Below are 18,069 nucleotides of genomic sequence, written 5' to 3' on the forward strand. Positions count from 1 at the left end.
TTTTCTGTAAAATTACACACTGGAGAGCATCTCACATAACATAACCTGACCACACTCCTACCATACTAATCGAGAGCACCCCTCACATAACATAAACTTACATGTCCTAAATACTTGAAGAAGAACACCTCTCGAGGTAACGAGTAATTATTGATAGTTGCACATTTACTGAACTCATTATTGATAGTTAATTAGCTGAATGGAGATTTTTCTGTAAAATTACACGCATGCCTCTTTCCCAGGATATCAAAATATAAAAACAATCACAACCTATTTTTCTCACCTCTTTCAATCTCTCTTTAATCATGTGTACAGTGATAAGAAACGGGAGACAGATTGACTTTCAAAAGCTGGAGCAGCAATGACAAGAGACGCATGGAAAAACTATGAAAAAATCAGACAGGCACTTCAGAATATTTCCACAACTCAGACGGGCTCCAAATCTTAATCATGGACTAGTGCATCCCAACTCTTTTTTATTGCGACCAAGTTAAAAGTCTGCACGGGTATGAATATAAAAAAATTATTCAAAATCAGATTTGAGTATCGTTTCTATTAAACACAGATTGAAAAGTTTATTCAAAATCTGGTAGCTGTGCAGAACAGACCTTGTAGCAAAAGAAGATAGCTTAGGATTTTTAATAAAAATGAATAAAATCCCCGGTTACAGCCTTCAACCCACCATGAAAGCCGTGAATGAAGCATCAACTAAAACACGACAAATCCATGTTATAAAATGGTAGATTTTTTTTGAACTATTCACGAGGCTGCCCACATGTAGCAGTAGTAGCATTTGACACTGAACTTGGTTTCTAATTCAACGACAAAGCCTTTGTTTGAAGCCTTCGATCACCATCATGACAATAAGGAAAATGAAAACATCTTAACCCTAGCTCCTAGCAGTCTGTTTCTCCTTGGACTTTTGAATCTTCAAAACCTTCTTGACAATCTTCTGTTCTTCCACCAAGAATGCTCTAATAATTCGGTCGCGGACAGCTGAACCAGATAAAACACCTCCATAGGCTCTGTTAACTGTTCTCCTGTTCCTGCTAAGTCTCGACCTCTTGTACTCAGCGGGTCTCAGATGGGGAATCCCATGAATTCTCTTGCCGGTAACAGGGCATTTAGGTCCGCTGGCCCTCTTCTTCGCAGTCTGGTAGATTAACCTACCGCCTGGAGTTTTTAAAACCCTAGTCTGGTTAGATTTCGTCGCATAACTGTGGCGCTTGCGGTACGTTAGCCTCTGCACCATCTCTCCCTCTCCCTCTGTGATCTACCCCACAGCTGATCAGGACTGAATCGATCCAGCAACAGAAAAATATTACCAACGAGATGGATGATTTAACAGCAACTAAAATAGTTTATTCAAAACAAAAATATTTAAAAACCAAAAAAGCAGATGTCAGAGAACTTAGGAGACGATAAAATATAAACCAAATAAAATATCATACCAGTATTCCAATTGACTGTAATACGAAATAAACTTAAACGAAAGTTCAAATGATCCTTTAAACTCGAAAACATTACAAGAGAACCAACCCCAACGATTATTACAAAATACTGAAATAAAATTAGAAACAACAATCACATGACAAAAAAAATGTAAAGAGGAAAAACAGCCGCGCAAAACAGTCTCCCTTTATTTGTATCTAAGCACGAATGCAAAACATGTATAAAGTTAAAGAGTCGGTGCCCACATTCTATGGGCAATTGAAGTCTCTCATGTTTTTGTTCTCAGTACGAGGAATTTCATTATAATCATCGCACCGATCTCTCAGGATTAAATAGACAATAAGAGGCAACTTAAAGCAATCTAGTCCCATTTTACACACAAAACATAAAGGGAATAAACAATATAAACAGATGCATTAAACCCTACCTACCAAAGATTCAAGTAAATGATGAATATAGAGGCGTGCGTAACCCTGGTGGTGCTATCTATATTGAAAAAGCACAGGGCTTTGAAACACCTCATCGCTGTTCGGAGTTCAGACACCACTTTGCCATCAAAGGAGGGCGTCGCGGTTGAAACCGTCACTCCGCCATTCATACAGGATCCAATACGACTGTTTAATCACAACTTAAGCATAAAAATGCAATATTACAAAGTACAAGCATAATAATCAGAGAATATATTCGATGGCTGAACTTATTACTCCTGCGCAGATATCGCTCGACGAAAAGACCTTCCCATCGCTGCAGCGCTTTCTGTTAAACAACGCCGTTGCCGAGGCCCATACAGCAATGAATGATACTCATAGTTTGCTATCATACTAAACCCCAACCCTAAAACTCCCAGGCCCTAACCCTAGATCTCGGGTGCGGCGTTAAAGCCTGTAGCCTAAACATGTTTCCTTGACGAGGCCTCTATAGCTATTATGAATGATAATCAAGTGGATATCATCCTAAACCCTAACCAATCAATGTTAGTTTGAGTTTGAATTTTTTTAATTAGGTTTAGTTTAAGTTCGAATTTTTTTTATAAGGTTTAGGTGAAATTCACCATTACACACAATGAATTATAAAATAAAATAGTAAGAAATTAACATCACATAATTAATTATAAAATAAAATAGTAAAAAATTAACCTCCGTAAACATAAAAAATGTTATCACAAATTTAGAAAGTTAGAAAGTGTAAAGATAAATTACAAGCCTAAGCTGTGACATGAAATCAAGAGTTAAGTTGTGACATGAAGAATTATGATCTATGAACTTAATCTATGAGGTTCGAATCTGGCTATGAAATTCGATGAACCTTGTAAAATAAACTCTAACCCTAAATCTCTCATGCCACCCTAACCTTAGATCTCAAGTGTGGTGTTAAAACTTGTACTCTAAACATGCTCCGTGACATATGCATTAAACCCTACCTATCAAAGATTCAAGTAAATGATGAATATAGAGGCGTGCGTAACCCTGGTGGTGCTATCTATATTGAAAAAGCACAGGGCTTTGAGACACCTCATCGCTGTTCGGAGTTCAGACACCACTTTGCCATCAAAGGAGGGCGTCGCGGTTGAAACCGTCACTCCGCCATTCATACACGATCCAATACGACTGTTTAATCACAACTTAAGCATAAAAATGCAATATTACAAAGTACAAGCATAATAATCAGAGAATATATTCAATGGCTGAAATTATTACTCCTGCGCAAATATCGCTCGACGAAAAGACCTTCCCATCGCTGCAGCGCCTTCTGTTAAACAACGCCGTTGCCGAGGCCCATACAGCAATGAATGATGCTCATAGTTCGCTATCATCCTAAACCCTAACCAATCAATGTTACATGGTTTGAGTGGGGTTCCGCAATTATTAGATTCAGTTTGGGTTTGAGTCGCAATGATTAGATTCAGTTTGGGTTTGAGTCGCAATTTTTTTTACAAGGTTTTGGTGAAATTCATCATTAGACATAATGAATTGTAAAATAAAATAGTAAGAAATTGTGTAATGAATTATAAAATAAAATAGTAAGAAATAAATTGTGTAATGAATTATAAAATAAAATAGTAAGAAATCAACATATCAATAAACATAAAAAAATGTTATCACAAATTTAGAAAAAATGTTATTACAAATTTAGAAAGTGTAAAGATAAATTACAAGTCTGAATGTTATCACAAATTTAGAAAAAAAAATTTAGAAAAAATGTTATTACAAATTTAGAAAGTGTAAAGATAAATTACAAGTCTAAGTTGTGACATGAAGTCAACAATTATGATCTATGAACTTTTTGTATCAAGAGTTATGATCTATGAACTTAATCTATGAGGTTCAAATCTAGCTATGAAATTCGATGAACCTTGTAAAATAAATCCTAACCCTAAATCTCTCATGCCACCCTAACCTTGGATCTCAAGTGTGGTGTTAAAACTTGTACTCTAAACATGCTCCGTGACATATTTGGATCCGATAGATCTTAGGAGCGATGTTAAAACGTACTCTAAACATTTCTAATGACATTTCGGTGTAAAGCGTGATTTAAATATGTTAAGATTTGAGTTTCTAATGACATATATTTTATATTAAACGTTAAAACGTAATCTAAATATGCCTCAATTTGAATTTTTGCTAGCGATTATTTTTTAGATTGTTTTTGCTTATAATTGAGTCAAAATAATAGTTGGAAATATACTCGTCAATTGTTGAGATTTCATAATAGGGTTTAAAAAGAGTTTTTTTCGAACATCAAATATTTTATATGATATGGTTTAAAAAGAGTTTTTTTCAAACATCAAATATTTTATATGCATGCAAAAATGTAATTTAACAATGAAAAATTATTATTTTATTTAAATAAATATATATATAGTATTTCAAAAATGTAATTTAACAATGAAAAATTATTATTTTATTTAAATAAATATATATAGTATTTCAATGTTTAATGTAATTTAACAATGAAAAATTATTATTTTATTTAAATAAATATATATAGTATTTCAATGTTAATAAAAATAAAAAATTAGACTTTTTATAATGTTAACAACTACATAAGCATTGCCATAATCAAGTCCTTTTAGGAATGAATAAAAAAATGTCTCGCATCCTAAACCCTATCCGCAATCCGCAAACCTTAGGTGTGGTGCCAACAATGATTAATCCATTAGATACCCTCGCCCATTAGATACCCTCGCCCATGATTATATTTGATAATCTCACCCATGATTATATTAGGCGATTAGGTTTTCCTGATTAGATATCAAAACCATAACTATTTCCCAAGTGAGGAAGGGTGAGGAAGGGAAAGCCGATGAGAATAAAGATGGATATGCTTCCCAACAAAGAGAAGAGTGTTTTTTGCGTGGATATTCATCCTCTTTTATGATCTTTTATTTACATGCAGTCTTTACGTTCCATTAGATACCCTCACCCAAAATTATATTAGGCGATTAGGTTTTCATTCTTAGATATCAAGACCATAACTATCATATGCCGATTAGATTTTCCTTGGTAGATATCAAGACCATAACTATCATAGGACCTTAAATACCCTCACCCATGATTATATTAGGGGATTAGGTTTTCATTGTTAGATATCAAGACCATAACTATCATATGCCGATTAGATTTTCCTTGTTAGATATCGAGACCATAACTATCATATAACTATCATATGCCAAAGTGAGGGAAGGGAAAGCCAATGAGAATAAAGATGGATTTAGTTATGCCAAAGTGAGGGAAGGGAAAGCCAATGAGAATAAAGATGGATATAATTCCAAAAAGAGGGGAGAGAGAGCGCTTTTTGTGTGGATATCCATTAGATTTTCCTTGTTAGATATCAAGACCATAACTATCATATGCCAAAGTGAGGGAAGGGAGAGGGAAGGGAAAGCCGATGAAAATAAAGATGGATATGCTTAAAAAAGAGAGGAGGGTGATTTTTGTGTGGATATCCATCCTCTCTTTCATGATCTTTTATATATGCCAAAGTGAGTGAAGGGAAATATATCAAAGTGAGGGAAGGAAAAGCCTATAAGAATATATGGATATGCTTCCAAAAAAGAGGAGTGTTTTTTGTGCGGATATTCATCCTCTTTTATGATCTTGTTTTTGTGTGGATATTCATCCTCTTTTATGATCTTTTATTTACATGCACTCTTTAAAGTCCATATATTATATGGACATCGCCTTCCTATGACTATCTTAAGTTTCATTCGAAACTCATGATATTTGTTGAAAACACAATGAAATTCATTCACAGTTATTTTCTTCTTTTACACCTAGCCATTTACACAACTTAATAAAAATTGTGCAATTAAAATTTCTAATTACTTTATAAATTATAATTGTGCCATTAAAATTTCTAATTATTTCTTAAATTAGAAATTATAAATGTTTTATGAGCCAAGATTGAGATGAGATGATGTGCCGTTGTTACCACATTTGAAATTTATTTATAAATTGTTTTGTCTAAAAAGACAGTCTATTTAGATATGGTTTAAATAATATATTTTTTGGTTTAATTTAAAAACAAGTTAAATTGTGGGGTAGAGTTGTGAATTCTCCACAATGGAGGTTTTTTCAAGGTGCTAAATCTATACATACAAATCAAAAATGCATTTTAAACAACAAAAGATCATAATTTGACAAAAATGTTTGTTTGTCATAATTTCAGGCAAAAACTCAAATGTATTATAGTGGACAATGTGTTTAAAATTACTCAAAAATGTATTATAGTGGACAATGTGTTTAAAATTACTCAAAAATGTATTATAGTGGACAATGTGTTTAAAATCCTAATTTTTAAATGAACAATTATCGCAAAGGTTTAAGCATGATGGAGTGGTTTTGGCCAAGTTGAACGATGTTTTAAGAATTTCTCCGATACTTAATATAGAACTAATGAACTTTGTAAGGCTCTCTCTCTCTTTCCTCTTTTTCCTTGTTTGTCAGAGGAATTATTACTCATGGAGGTCAAATAATCTCTTTGATCAAAGATTTTTGTTTGGCCTTGTAAACTTATCATTTTTGCAATAATAAGATTACAAGTCAAGATTGAAACTGGGACTAGATCTGTGCAATATGGTGGAGGAATCTGGGAAATCCGGAAATATCTATACATCTATTAATGCAACATATATAGCTTTGATTACAAAATATTCTAGTCAAAGTCATTTTTGGACTTTAGGCCCATTTCTTTGTGCAATTTGGTGTACAAACTTATCACTAAGATTCTATCAAACTGGATCAAAAGTCTCTGGCTGATAAGTTATCCCCTAACCAATTTGGCCTCCTTGCTGACAGACAGATCCATGAGGTTGTAGGCAGATCCATGAAGCTGTAGGCATTGCTCAAGAAGCCTTGCACTACCCAAAAATCAAGAACTAGAGAGCTTTGGTGCTCACAATGGGACCTAAACAAAGCATTTGATAAGGTCAATTGGACCTATCTAAGGCTTGTCCTCCTACAAATAGGATTAGGCCTGGAATCACTAACTGGATCATGGGTTGTGTTCCTTCAAAAAAAATTATTGTCTTAATAAATGGCTCTCCCTCAATAAAGTTCACTGGCTTGTGGGGACTAAGACAGGGATGCCCGCTATCACCACTTTTGTTCCTCCTCATGATGAAAGGTCTGATTCGCTTACTATTGCAAGAGAAACAAAAGGGTAACATAAGATGAATAAAAATTGCCAAAAATCTGCACATCACCCACCTTCCGTTTGTGAATGATGTTTTGCTCCTCTGTCTTAGTACAGTAGCAAAATGGCAAGCCTTCTACAAGTGTATTTTTCTCTTTTGCAATGAGACAAAGATGGAGATTAACCTAACAAAATCTGGAAACTGGCAAAGATGGGAGATTAACCTAACAAAATTCGGAAACTGGCATCAAGTATCTAGGCTTCTTTTTAAAACCTAATGACCGTCACAAAGAAGACTAGATTTGGATGATCAAAAGAGTTGAACAGAGAATAAACCTTTGATGTTACAACTAGTTATCACTAGAAGGCAAAATGATCCTAGCTAAATTCATCTTGGAAAACATCCCTGTTTATTGGCTGTCCTTAGCAGAACTTCCGGAAGCTATCCGAGACATGATTAAAAAGTTTATTGTCAATTTCCTTTGGGCTGGTAAGAGCAACAAAGGTGGTTTCCATCTTGCTAGCTGGTCCATCTTTTCTACTCCCAAAAATCTAGGAGGATGTGGTTTTAAAAACCTATCTAGGTTTGCAAAAGCATTGGCAATGAAAAACCAAAGGAGGTTTCCATCTTGCTAGCTGGTCCATCCTTTCTACTCCCAAAAATCTAAGAGGCTGTGGTTTTAAAAACTATCTAGGTTTGCAAAAGCATTGGCAATGAAAAACTTGTGGAGAAGCCTGTTCAAAAAGGGTATTTGGAGTCTGGCTTTCAAGGAGAAATATGTAAGCAAACAAAATGTGGTTCATTGTATCAGAAGACAAGCCTTTAACCCTCCCAAAAGAGGCTCTATGGTCTGGAAAGACCTCATGTCCTCCTTTCCCCTCTTCAATTAGGTAGCTTGGAAAGTTGAAGATGAGAAGCAAGTCATCCTTGGCAAGGACCCCTTCATTGCAGGGGACAGTCTACAAATTACCCGCAAAATTAAAACAATCCTTAGCAACTAAAGAACTCCTCTATCTAGGAGGATGTGATCTTAAAAACCTATCTAGGTTTGCAAAAGCATTGGCAATGAAAAACCAAAGGGGGTTTCCATCTTGCTAGCTGGTCCATCCTTCTACTCCCAAAAATTTAAGAGGATATGGTTTTAAAAACCTATCTAGGTTTGCAAAAGCATTGGCAATGAAAAACCTGTGGAGAAGCCTGTTCAAAGAGGGTATTAGAAGTCTGGCTTTTAAGGAGAAATATGCAAGTAAACAAAATGTGGTACATTGTATCAGAAGACAAGTCAAAAGACCCTATATGGTCTTAAAAGACAAGTCAATGACCCTATATGGTCTGGAAAGACCTCATGTTTCCTTTCCCCTCTTCAATTAGGTAGCTTGGAAAGTTGGAGATGGGAAGCAAGTCATCCTTGACAAGGACCCCTTCATTGCAGGGGACAGAGTCTACCAATTACCCGCAAAATTAAAACAATCCTTAGCAACTAAAGAAGTCCTCTATCCACATGACATTAACCAATAAACAAACAAAAAAAGAGATCTCCCCACAATCCTCTCAAAATTATTGGATGTCCTCAGCAGATTTAGATTTAACTGGCTCTTTAGCCAAAGAATGGGACCTCTTTCATCAAAGAGATCAATCTCAATGGAATGAAATTATACAATTACAGGGAGTCTCTGGTTTGGAGGTGGGGTTTCTCAGTGGGATTTCTCAGCTGGGAAGATCACAGCCAGATCAGCCTATGAAGAGATAGCTCACTCACAAATCATATCAGTTGACAAATGGTTTACAAAAGCAACTGGAAATGGCATATCCCGAACAAATTAAAATGCTTTACATGGCTGGTCCTTCATAACAAAATTAAGATGCTTTACATGGCTGGTCCTCCATAACAAAATACTTTCCCGGGAAAAACTAAAAAAAGAGGTTTTCAGGACCCTAGCAGTTGTGGCCTTCACAAACAACAGGATGAGGCTTCTGACCACCTTTTGATAAATTGTTCAGTTGCCCAAAAAATTCTATTCATCAAAGAAGATTTGAAGCGGTCCTGTTTTACAGAAACACTTTACATATCAGCAAAGAAATTTAATCATCTTTGTACTCAGCCTATATTTGTTGCCTAAGGAATTTGGCTGTTAAGAAATAAGGCTATCTTCAGAGATGATTGGCCATGTATTCTGCTTCAAGTTTCAAAGATCATCACACATTTCAAGGAATACCTTCCTCTCTAGAAAAGAAATTTTCGGAGGAGCTCACTATCCTTGCATTCAACAGGACATTACACTGGGCTTCTTCGATGGAGCCGCTCAAGAGAAGGTTTGTGGAGGAGCGGGTTTGATTAGATGGACAGATAATAGATCAATCTAATTCAAAATTGGTCTCGGCACTGAAGCAAATACCAAAGCAGAATTATTCGTTGTTTGGGCACTCATGATAACAGCCAAATTAAAAAACATAGATCATAACCTCATTCTTGGTAACTCTTTAGTCTCGGCACTGAAGCAAATACCAAAGCAGAATTAATCGTTGTTTGGGCACTCATGATAACAGCCAAATTAAAAAACAGACCGTATCCTCATTCTAGGTAACTCAAAATGTGTTATCGACTAGCTGGGAGGAGAGAGCCAGACGGCCCCCGCAAGGGGGGAGGCTAACCCATCGGAATGCGGTACTGTCCTTTACGGAACTTGAAGCGTTTGTTTGGGCAGCTCAACCTCATGGGCCCACATTGAGGTTTTAAATCTAGAAGAGTTTTGTATTAAATCTAGCAGTGCGAAAACACACAATTGAAGATCTAAAATCTCATTTTCAAGACATCAGATTCCAGCACTTATTCAGAGGATACAACTTCGTACAGCAAATAGTATCTCTAAAAGAGCACTTATTCAGAGAATACAACCTCGTACAGCAAATAGTATCTCTAAAAGAGCTCTAAAGTTGGAACCGGGCACAGTTATATATGAAGACTGGATAGGTAACTAAATTCAAGACACTCTATTCCCATAACAAAAATGAGCTAACTCTCAGTGCCCTGGTATTGGGGGGCACAGTTATATATGAAGACTGGATAGGTAACTAAATTCAAGACACTCACTCTATTCCCATAACAAAAATAAGCTAACTCTCAGTGCCCTGGTATTGGGCCAAAGCGGAAAATTCAGCAGTTCAGAAGCGAGGCCTGTAAAGACTGGATAGGTAACCAAATTCATGACACTCACTCTATTCCCATAACAAAAATGAGCTAACTCTCAGTGCCCTGGTATTGGGCCAAAGTGGAAAATTCAGAAATTCAGAAGCAAAGCCTACATGCCATCTTTGGATCAAGCCTAATCCTGAACTGTCAAAATAATTCTCAATATCAAACAAAAGCCTACAGGCCATCTTTGGATCAGCCTAATCCTGAACAGTCAAAATAATTCTCAATATCAACAGTCTGGCTGCTTTTAGCAGAATTTTCATAAAGAGTCTGGCCGTTTTTAGCAGATTTTTCAAATCCTGAAAAGTCAAAATAATTCTCAATATCAATAGTCTGGCTGTTTTTAGCAGAATTTTCATATCTTGTTCCCGTCAACTCAAATACCAAAGTCCTGTTGAATTCAGTGTGTCAAGGATCTATTTCTTTTAACAGATTTTCTTGTTGTTTCAGTCAACTCAAATACCAAAGTCCTGTTGAATTCAGTGTCAATGGTCTATTTGTTATAACAAATTTTGTTTTCCTGTAGTATCAGTCCACTCAATTTTTCTCTTGCTCCAGATACTTTTCAGACCTGTGGAAGAATCTTTTTGTAAAATTTCAAGGCTACCGAATTGATCAGCCTTAAACTGAAATGTTCAACCTTGAGCTACAGCACAATCAAAAATTCAAACAATTTATGCAATTTATGTATCTGCATATTTGTACTTTTTTACTTTCTTTATTTCAAAGAAATAAAGAAAAAGTAAGATTTTAAAATGAAGAAAAAAAAAGGTCAAGATTGAGAATCCATGATTCCAATGCTTAATATCACGGTTAGTTTATAAATCTCAAGTTTTACAACTAAACTACGACTATAGGAATCATGAGTTAAGAGTCAAGTGTGCAAGGATGCCTACTTCTAACATTTTTTCATTAAATATAACCTCTCATCATCATACTACTTTCTCGATCGAGTCATATAACCAACATGTCTTTGAATCTTCAAAATATTCAACCATGATACAAACGATTCTTTGAATCTAGTTTCTCACTTATCATTAGATATTTGTGCCCGTTCAACCTTAGGAAAGGTCCTCATAAGTACAATGGAAGGTTTCTTGCCAAACCACTTTTCATTAGGGATCATATCCTACACAATTTTTGTTGGAACTTTATCTAGTATTTGTTGAAACTTTATTTAGTATATAGTTTTAGTAGGCTATTGCTTCCCCTAAAAAGACATATATCATTTACCATCGTTTGAAGTAGACATCTAACCATCTTAATTATGGTTATGTTCCTCTTTATTCCAACTCCATTTTATTGAGGTATATTATACTTCTGTTTGTTATGAGATGTGATTTAGAGCCACAGAAACTTCAAAGACACCACTCATATATCCTCCTCCATCATGAAACCTCAAATGTTTTATATGGCTTTGCTACATTGTTTAAGTTGATGTCTAAAATTTCTTTCAATTTTTCAAAAACGATATCTTAGTACTTCAAGTAATGTATCCAAATATGTCTGGATAATCATCAATAAACGTGAAAACATACCTTACACCAGTTAGTGGTGGATTAGTCAATGCAAAAATATGTGTACAATCTCCAAGCCTCGGCTCTTCCTTCAAGCCCCAATGATGCTTTTAACTTCAAGGTGTAAGCTTGGGTAGACCATGGATCATAGTTTGTTGGTTAAGATAAGATGCTTTAGTATTTAATGCCCTACTTTTGCTATTAGTGTTAGCCACCAATGCAAATGGACGTGTAATACGTACGTTTATGTCCTTGAATTCACAAGACTTGTATACTATATTTTTAAGAACCATAATCCCTCCAACAATGACATCAAAGTTACTATTAATGTCATTCACAACAAACCTATCAGGGGTAAATTCCACCTTCTTCCCTAATTATGCGAGTCAAGGCACCGACTAAAGAGTAGCTTTGAGTTAAAAATCACGTGGCTGATACACTACAAGGGGAGCTTACATACTATGAATCAGATTTAACAGTTTATTCAAAATCACGTGGCTGTGCAGAACAGATTTTGTATGAAGAGAAGATAGCATAAGTTTTTTAATATAAAAAGAATAAAACCTCCGGTTACAACCTTCAATCGCCACCATGAAAGCTGTGAATGAGCATCAACTAAAATATGGCAAATCCATGTTAAAGAAAATGGCAGATTTTTATTAAATTATCCACGAGGCTGCCCACATGTAGCAGTAGCATTTCATACTGAACTTCATTTTTAATTCAATGAAAAAAACATTTGTTTGCAACCTTATATCACCATGATGACAATGAGGAAAATGAACACATCTTAACCCTAGCTCCTAGCACTCTGTTTCTCCTTGGACTTTTGCATCTTCAAAACCTTCTTGACAATCTTCTGTTCTTCGACCAAAAATGCTCTAATAATTCGGTTACGTACAGCTGAACCAGATAAAACGCCTCCATAGGCTCTGTTAACTGTTCTCCGGTTCCTGCTAAGCCTCGACCTCTTGTACTCAGCAGGTCTCAGATGGGGAATCCCATGAATTCTCTTGCCGGTAACAGGGCATTTAGGTCCGCTGGCCCTTTTCTTCGCAGTCTGGTAGATTAACTTACCACCTGGAGTTTTTAAGACTCTAGTCTGGTTAGATTTCGTCGCATAACTGTGGCGCTTGCGGTACGTTAGCCTCTGCACCATCTCTCCCTCTTAAATGGTACCCAGAGCTTGGAAAGCTCGTTATGTGATCTAACCCACAGCTGACTAGGGACTGAATCGAGCCAGCAACAGAACAATTATTACGAACGAGATGGATGATTTAAAAGCAGCTAAAGTAGTTTACCCAAAACAAGAATATTAAAAAACCAAAAAGGTAGATGTCAAAGAGAACTAAGTAGATGATTACATATAAACAACTGAATGAAATACCATACCAGTATTCCACTTGACTTAACGAAAGTTCAAATGATCCCTTAAATTTTCTATTTTTAATCTCAAAAACATTACAAGAAACCTAACCCCAACAATTATTTCAAAATACTGAAATAAAATTAAAAGCAACAATCAAAACAATCTAGCTTATGTGTATCTAAGACCGAGATTTGGAAATGCAAAACATATAAGTGTAAATTTAAAGAGTCGGTGCTCATATTCTATGGGTGATAGAAGTCTGTCATGCTTTTGCTCTCAGTACGAGGAATTTCATTATAATCATCGCACCGATCTCTGAGGGCTAAATATACAATAAGAGGCAACTTAAAATAACCTAATCCCATTTTACACACAAAACATAAAGGGAATAAACAATATAAACAGATGCACTAACCCTTACAAAGATTCAAGTAAACGATGAATGTAGAGGCGTGCGTAACCCTGATGCTATCTATATTAAAAAAGCACAGGGCTTTTAGACACCTCGTCGTTGTTCGGAGTTCAGACACCGCTCTGCCATTAAAAGAGGGCGTCGCCGTTGAAACTGACACTCCGTCATTCGTACAGGATCCGATACGACTGTTTAATCACTACTTGGGCATAAAAACGCAAAATCATAAAGGTATAAGCATATAACAATCAGGGAATACCTTCAATGGCTGAACTTATTACTCCTGCGCAACTATCACTTGACGATAATACCTTCCCATCCCCGCAGCTCGTTCTGTTAATCAACGCCATTGCCGAGGCCTATATAGATACGAATGATACTCATACTTGCTCATCCTAAACCCTAACCCTGAAACTCCCATGCCCTAACCCTGGATCTCGGGTGCGGTGTTAAAGCGTACCCTAAACATGCTCCGGTTTGAACCTTCCTAATGACATTATGGTGTTAAAGCGTTATTTAAATATGTTATGATTTTGAGTTCCCAAAGACATACTTTATATTAAAGCGTAATCTAATTATGCCTCAATTTGAATTTTTTGGTATTAGTTAATTTTTATTTTTTTTAAATTTAAATTCCCCTCGAATCTGGTCAAAAGAATGGTTGGAATTACAGTCATCAATGGTGAGATTGCACAATAGGTATAAAAGGAGTTTTTCATAACCGCGAATACATTTTTGTATCAAAAGTAATTTTAACAATGGAAATTTGCAATTTCATCGAAAAATTATATAGTTGGATTTTAATGTTGATGACTACAAAAAGTCTATATTATATAATGTTTAGACTTCTTACAGTGTTAACAACTACATATCCATTGTCATAGTCAAGTTCTATATAGCAATGGATAACGCTAATTGTCTCACATCCTAAACTCTATTCGCAAACCTTAGGTGTGGTGTCAAGAATGATTACTCCATCAAATACCATCACCCATGATTATATTACATGGTTAGGTTTTCCTTTTTTAATATCAATACCATAATGGTCAAATGCCAGAATAATGGTCAAATGCCAGAGTGAAGGAAGGGAACGCGAATGAAAATTAAAAATGGATATGTTTCTTAAAAAAGAAAAGATAAGGTAAGATAAAATAATTATATTTATGTCCAATTGTCGACCACAAAGTAATTAAAAGGTACTGTTGAGAACAATGATGTCCCTACAATGCGGGACAACCAAATGGTCTCCTATAAAAGATACAATGCATGAATATAAAAGATACAATGCATGAATATAAAAGATAGAATGCATGAAGATAAAAGATAAAATGCATGAAGGATAAAGGATACAATGCGTGAACATAAAAGATACAATGCATGAAATACCCTCGCAGAGAATATCTAGGAGCTAATGGGTCTAAGGATCAGACCCATCTCTCCTAACATCTAAGGCTAAATAAAGAACATTGAAGAAACTCAACAAAGTCTATTGACATGATGAAGAGCCGGTGGAAAGTGTGGATTGTCTACTAAATCATTGCTTGGGGGAGTTCACGTGCTGTTGAGGTCTAGAGGACCTAGTCTATCTCCCAAGAACAGATATGCTGCTGAGATCTCATGTGATGGGGTGAGGTCCCATGGATCCTCATTGATTTAGAGTGTGGATATGTACTTGTATCAATCGGTCTCTTGGTGCCCCTGTCTGAAGATAGTACCCTGAAAAATGTCGTGATCCTCTGTGTGGGGTCTGGTCTAATGGGAGGTTGAAGAATATGCACTCAGAACCTGAGAGCCTCCTGCATATATAGGGCCAAACATCTCTGATCGGGATACCTGAAAAAAAGTTGGCGAGGGTCTGAGAATCTCTAAACAAACAATGGAACCTTCCTCTAATCTCGTAATAGACAAAGCATCCAAAAATGAAGTGCACCTTGGTCTCCACTTCCTATAAATGACATACCCAGTAGATTTTATCTGGTCAATCAATCTAGTGGTCTATGTCTACCCAAAGTCTATGAGAACCTACTCTAAACTAGCCAAGAGGAATGTGAAGAGCATGCATCCAGTGGCGAAACATATACTGGGGTTGAACAATGAGCTTGTCTCTCAACTTCATGAAGTGCTCAACGTAGAAGGCCATCTTTGGGAGCGACCCTCTCAGAGGTTTGACCCAGGTGACCTAAGCGAACTGCTTGTAGATGTCCTTCCTCATGATCTTGTTCAACTCTTGTCTAGTAGGTAAAAGGTGACCAAGGGGATCTAAGGAATATCGGAAAGGAGGGAGATGATCCAACTGAATGCCCACTGACTCTAAGAGATCTGAAACTCTTATAAACCAACATTTGGCCCAGCATGAGGGAGTAGAACGGGCAATAGTCTCATAAGAGAAATATGCCAAGTAAGGATATTGGTCCCTACTCTTTATCGAGTCTACAAAGCCCCGGACACAATGCAAGAATGAAACCAATCTGAAGATTGTCTCAAGCTGAAAGGGCTGAGCTCCAAACTCTACAAGGATGATGTGTTGAGGTACTATTGATTTGCATCTGACGATGTGGTGGAGAAGAAGAATATGGACTCTCTCATCTGAAGCCCAATCTGACTCAAGTAAAGACGGTCCCCAAACCTCTGAGCCATATAGAACAATGGGATGGATCAAGATGTCCATGAGGCTCATCTTGGACGAGATGTCCTGGAAGTGATGTCAAAAACATTGTCTCTCGAGAAGGGTTAAGGATCCATATCCTTTGTTGATCTGAGGTTGAAATGTTGGTCGCAAACTGAGGCGAGGACCTAAGAATTGCACCCCAAAGTAAGTATATGTTTTGGTGATCTCAACCTCCCACCCTCTAAATAAGAAGTGAAGGTCTAAATTTTTCTTCACCCCATTAAAGATCATAACCTTGGTTGTACCCAGGTTGACCGTCAATTGTCGAAGATCACAAAATAGAGCTAAGGCATCCAGTTGTCTCTGTAATCCTTTTGGGGACGAGGAGAGGAGGACCACGTTATCAGCAAAGAGTAGAATAGATATCAGAACCTGGTGAAGAAGAAATCCATCAGTGTCCTAGATATGCTCTTGTATAAATGCATCCAACTCATCAATATAAATCCCAAACAGGGTAGGCGATAGTGGACAACCTTGTTTAACCCCAATAGTGCTTTGGATGAAATCAAACATCCCATGAGTCGTGTGGAGACGACCAAGGACGGACTCATATAGGCGCATAATAGTTGTTAATGGGGTCGTAGAGATGTCAATATCTTTGATTCTTTGGAGTAAGGCTTCCCTTAGAACAGAGTCAAAAGCTTTTTGAAAATATACGAAACAACAATAGACTTTCGAAGAGCAATGTCGTGCCTCCTCAATCACGACACGGAGGGTGAAGATGTGGTCAAAGGTCTGATGAGTCAGTCGAAAACCTGTCTGTCCCTCAACTTTATTTTTGCTCTGCTTAAGATCACTGGAGAGCTTCCTATGTAGAACAATAGCATACAACTTCTAGAACGTGTGGCCCACCATGATCGTTTTGTAGTTATTGGGATTTTAGTTGGACCCTGACTTGTGGATCGGATGGATGATGTGGTGTGACCATGCCGACGGAAAGCCTTCACGGACTACATGGTTGAAGAGATCATCCAAGTAGCTAACCAAAGCATAGAAATTGTGCTTAAAGAACTCTGCTTGGTAGCCTTCCTCATCGGCTACTTTGTTGTTGTTCATCACCCAAATGGCCTATCTAATATCTTTGTCTGATAATAGGTAACAGGAATAGGGTGGTGAGGTAACATGAATTTGGGCCTGCCCGGGAATATCATAAAGGCTGGAAGTGTGAGAGAACATGGATGTAGGGCCGAGGTCAGATGGAAGAGGGGAGCGTTGGGAAAGGATTGTTATGAAACCAGCTCACAAAAAGATAGGAAATAAAGATCAACGCCTTAGAAATCAGCCTCTTCGAGGGGGAAACCTCCTTTACATTACACAAATGAACAATTCTTGGATGATACAAATGACAAAACCTCCTTTACATATATAGGAGTCTAAGGAGTCACAATATAATCAAAGTCAACATAACAATAATAATATAAGGGCACAACAATAACAATAGTGGGCTTCTGACGCAGGAGGCTGATGAAATCAAGGTGGTAGTCTTAAAAATAGACTATTGGTTACTTTATAACCAATCAGATGCGTTATAGCGGATTTTGTACGTGGCTTACCTTACACTGAGGGTCCCACGTTGACTTTTCCTTTGTAAATAGGCGCTTCACTCTACATTGTTGATCTCCTCTCTCCAAATCTAACGGTCATCACTCACCCCGATCAACAAAACAATCCGTTGATCCTCCACCGTTGATCAAAGTGCGCTGGATCCAATGGTTCACAACAATATCGGCCGGGGAACTTGCACGACGCTTAACCGCCCTTACGGAGCCGATAAGGATTATAAATCCTTGATCTATAAAAGTTCGGGTCCGTCTTTGGAATTA

General features: G+C 36.8%; 2 non-coding genes and 2 pseudogenes across 6 annotated transcripts; all 4 read right to left on the reverse strand.

The window, feature by feature from the left end:
• Positions 1–523: 523 nt before the first annotated feature.
• LOC149146289 (large ribosomal subunit protein eL34 pseudogene) lies at positions 524–13,976 on the reverse strand (annotated as a pseudogene). 3 transcript variants are annotated; one of them, XR_016264505.1, is made up of 2 exons: positions 13,838–13,976; positions 524–1,294 (listed from the first exon to the last, which is right to left on the reverse strand). The product of XR_016264505.1 is annotated as a large ribosomal subunit protein eL34 pseudogene, transcript variant X1 (transcript). The 3 variants fall into 3 exon arrangements; XR_016264507.1 differs by lacking the exon at positions 13,838–13,976 and adding an exon at positions 3,150–3,174; XR_016264506.1 differs by lacking the exon at positions 13,838–13,976 and adding an exon at positions 1,884–2,356.
• On the reverse strand, positions 1,688–1,771 carry LOC149146290 (small nucleolar RNA snoR8a). Its single transcript, XR_016265409.1, has one exon. It is a non-coding gene; the product is annotated as a small nucleolar RNA snoR8a (small nucleolar RNA).
• On the reverse strand, positions 12,434–13,975 carry LOC149146291 (large ribosomal subunit protein eL34 pseudogene; annotated as a pseudogene). Its single transcript, XR_016264508.1, has 2 exons — positions 13,838–13,975; positions 12,434–13,026 (listed from the first exon to the last, which is right to left on the reverse strand). The product of XR_016264508.1 is annotated as a large ribosomal subunit protein eL34 pseudogene (transcript).
• On the reverse strand, positions 13,396–13,479 carry LOC149146292 (small nucleolar RNA snoR8a). The gene has a single exon (XR_016265405.1). It is a non-coding gene; the product is annotated as a small nucleolar RNA snoR8a (small nucleolar RNA).
• Positions 13,977–18,069: the final 4,093 nt, after the last annotated feature.

The sequence above is a fragment of the Pinus tabuliformis genome, chromosome X (genome assembly GCF_031772625.1).
Source record: "Pinus tabuliformis cultivar Carrire ecotype Pingquan chromosome X, CPIR1, whole genome shotgun sequence".
Taxonomy (NCBI): Eukaryota; Viridiplantae; Streptophyta; class Pinopsida; order Pinales; family Pinaceae; genus Pinus; species Pinus tabuliformis.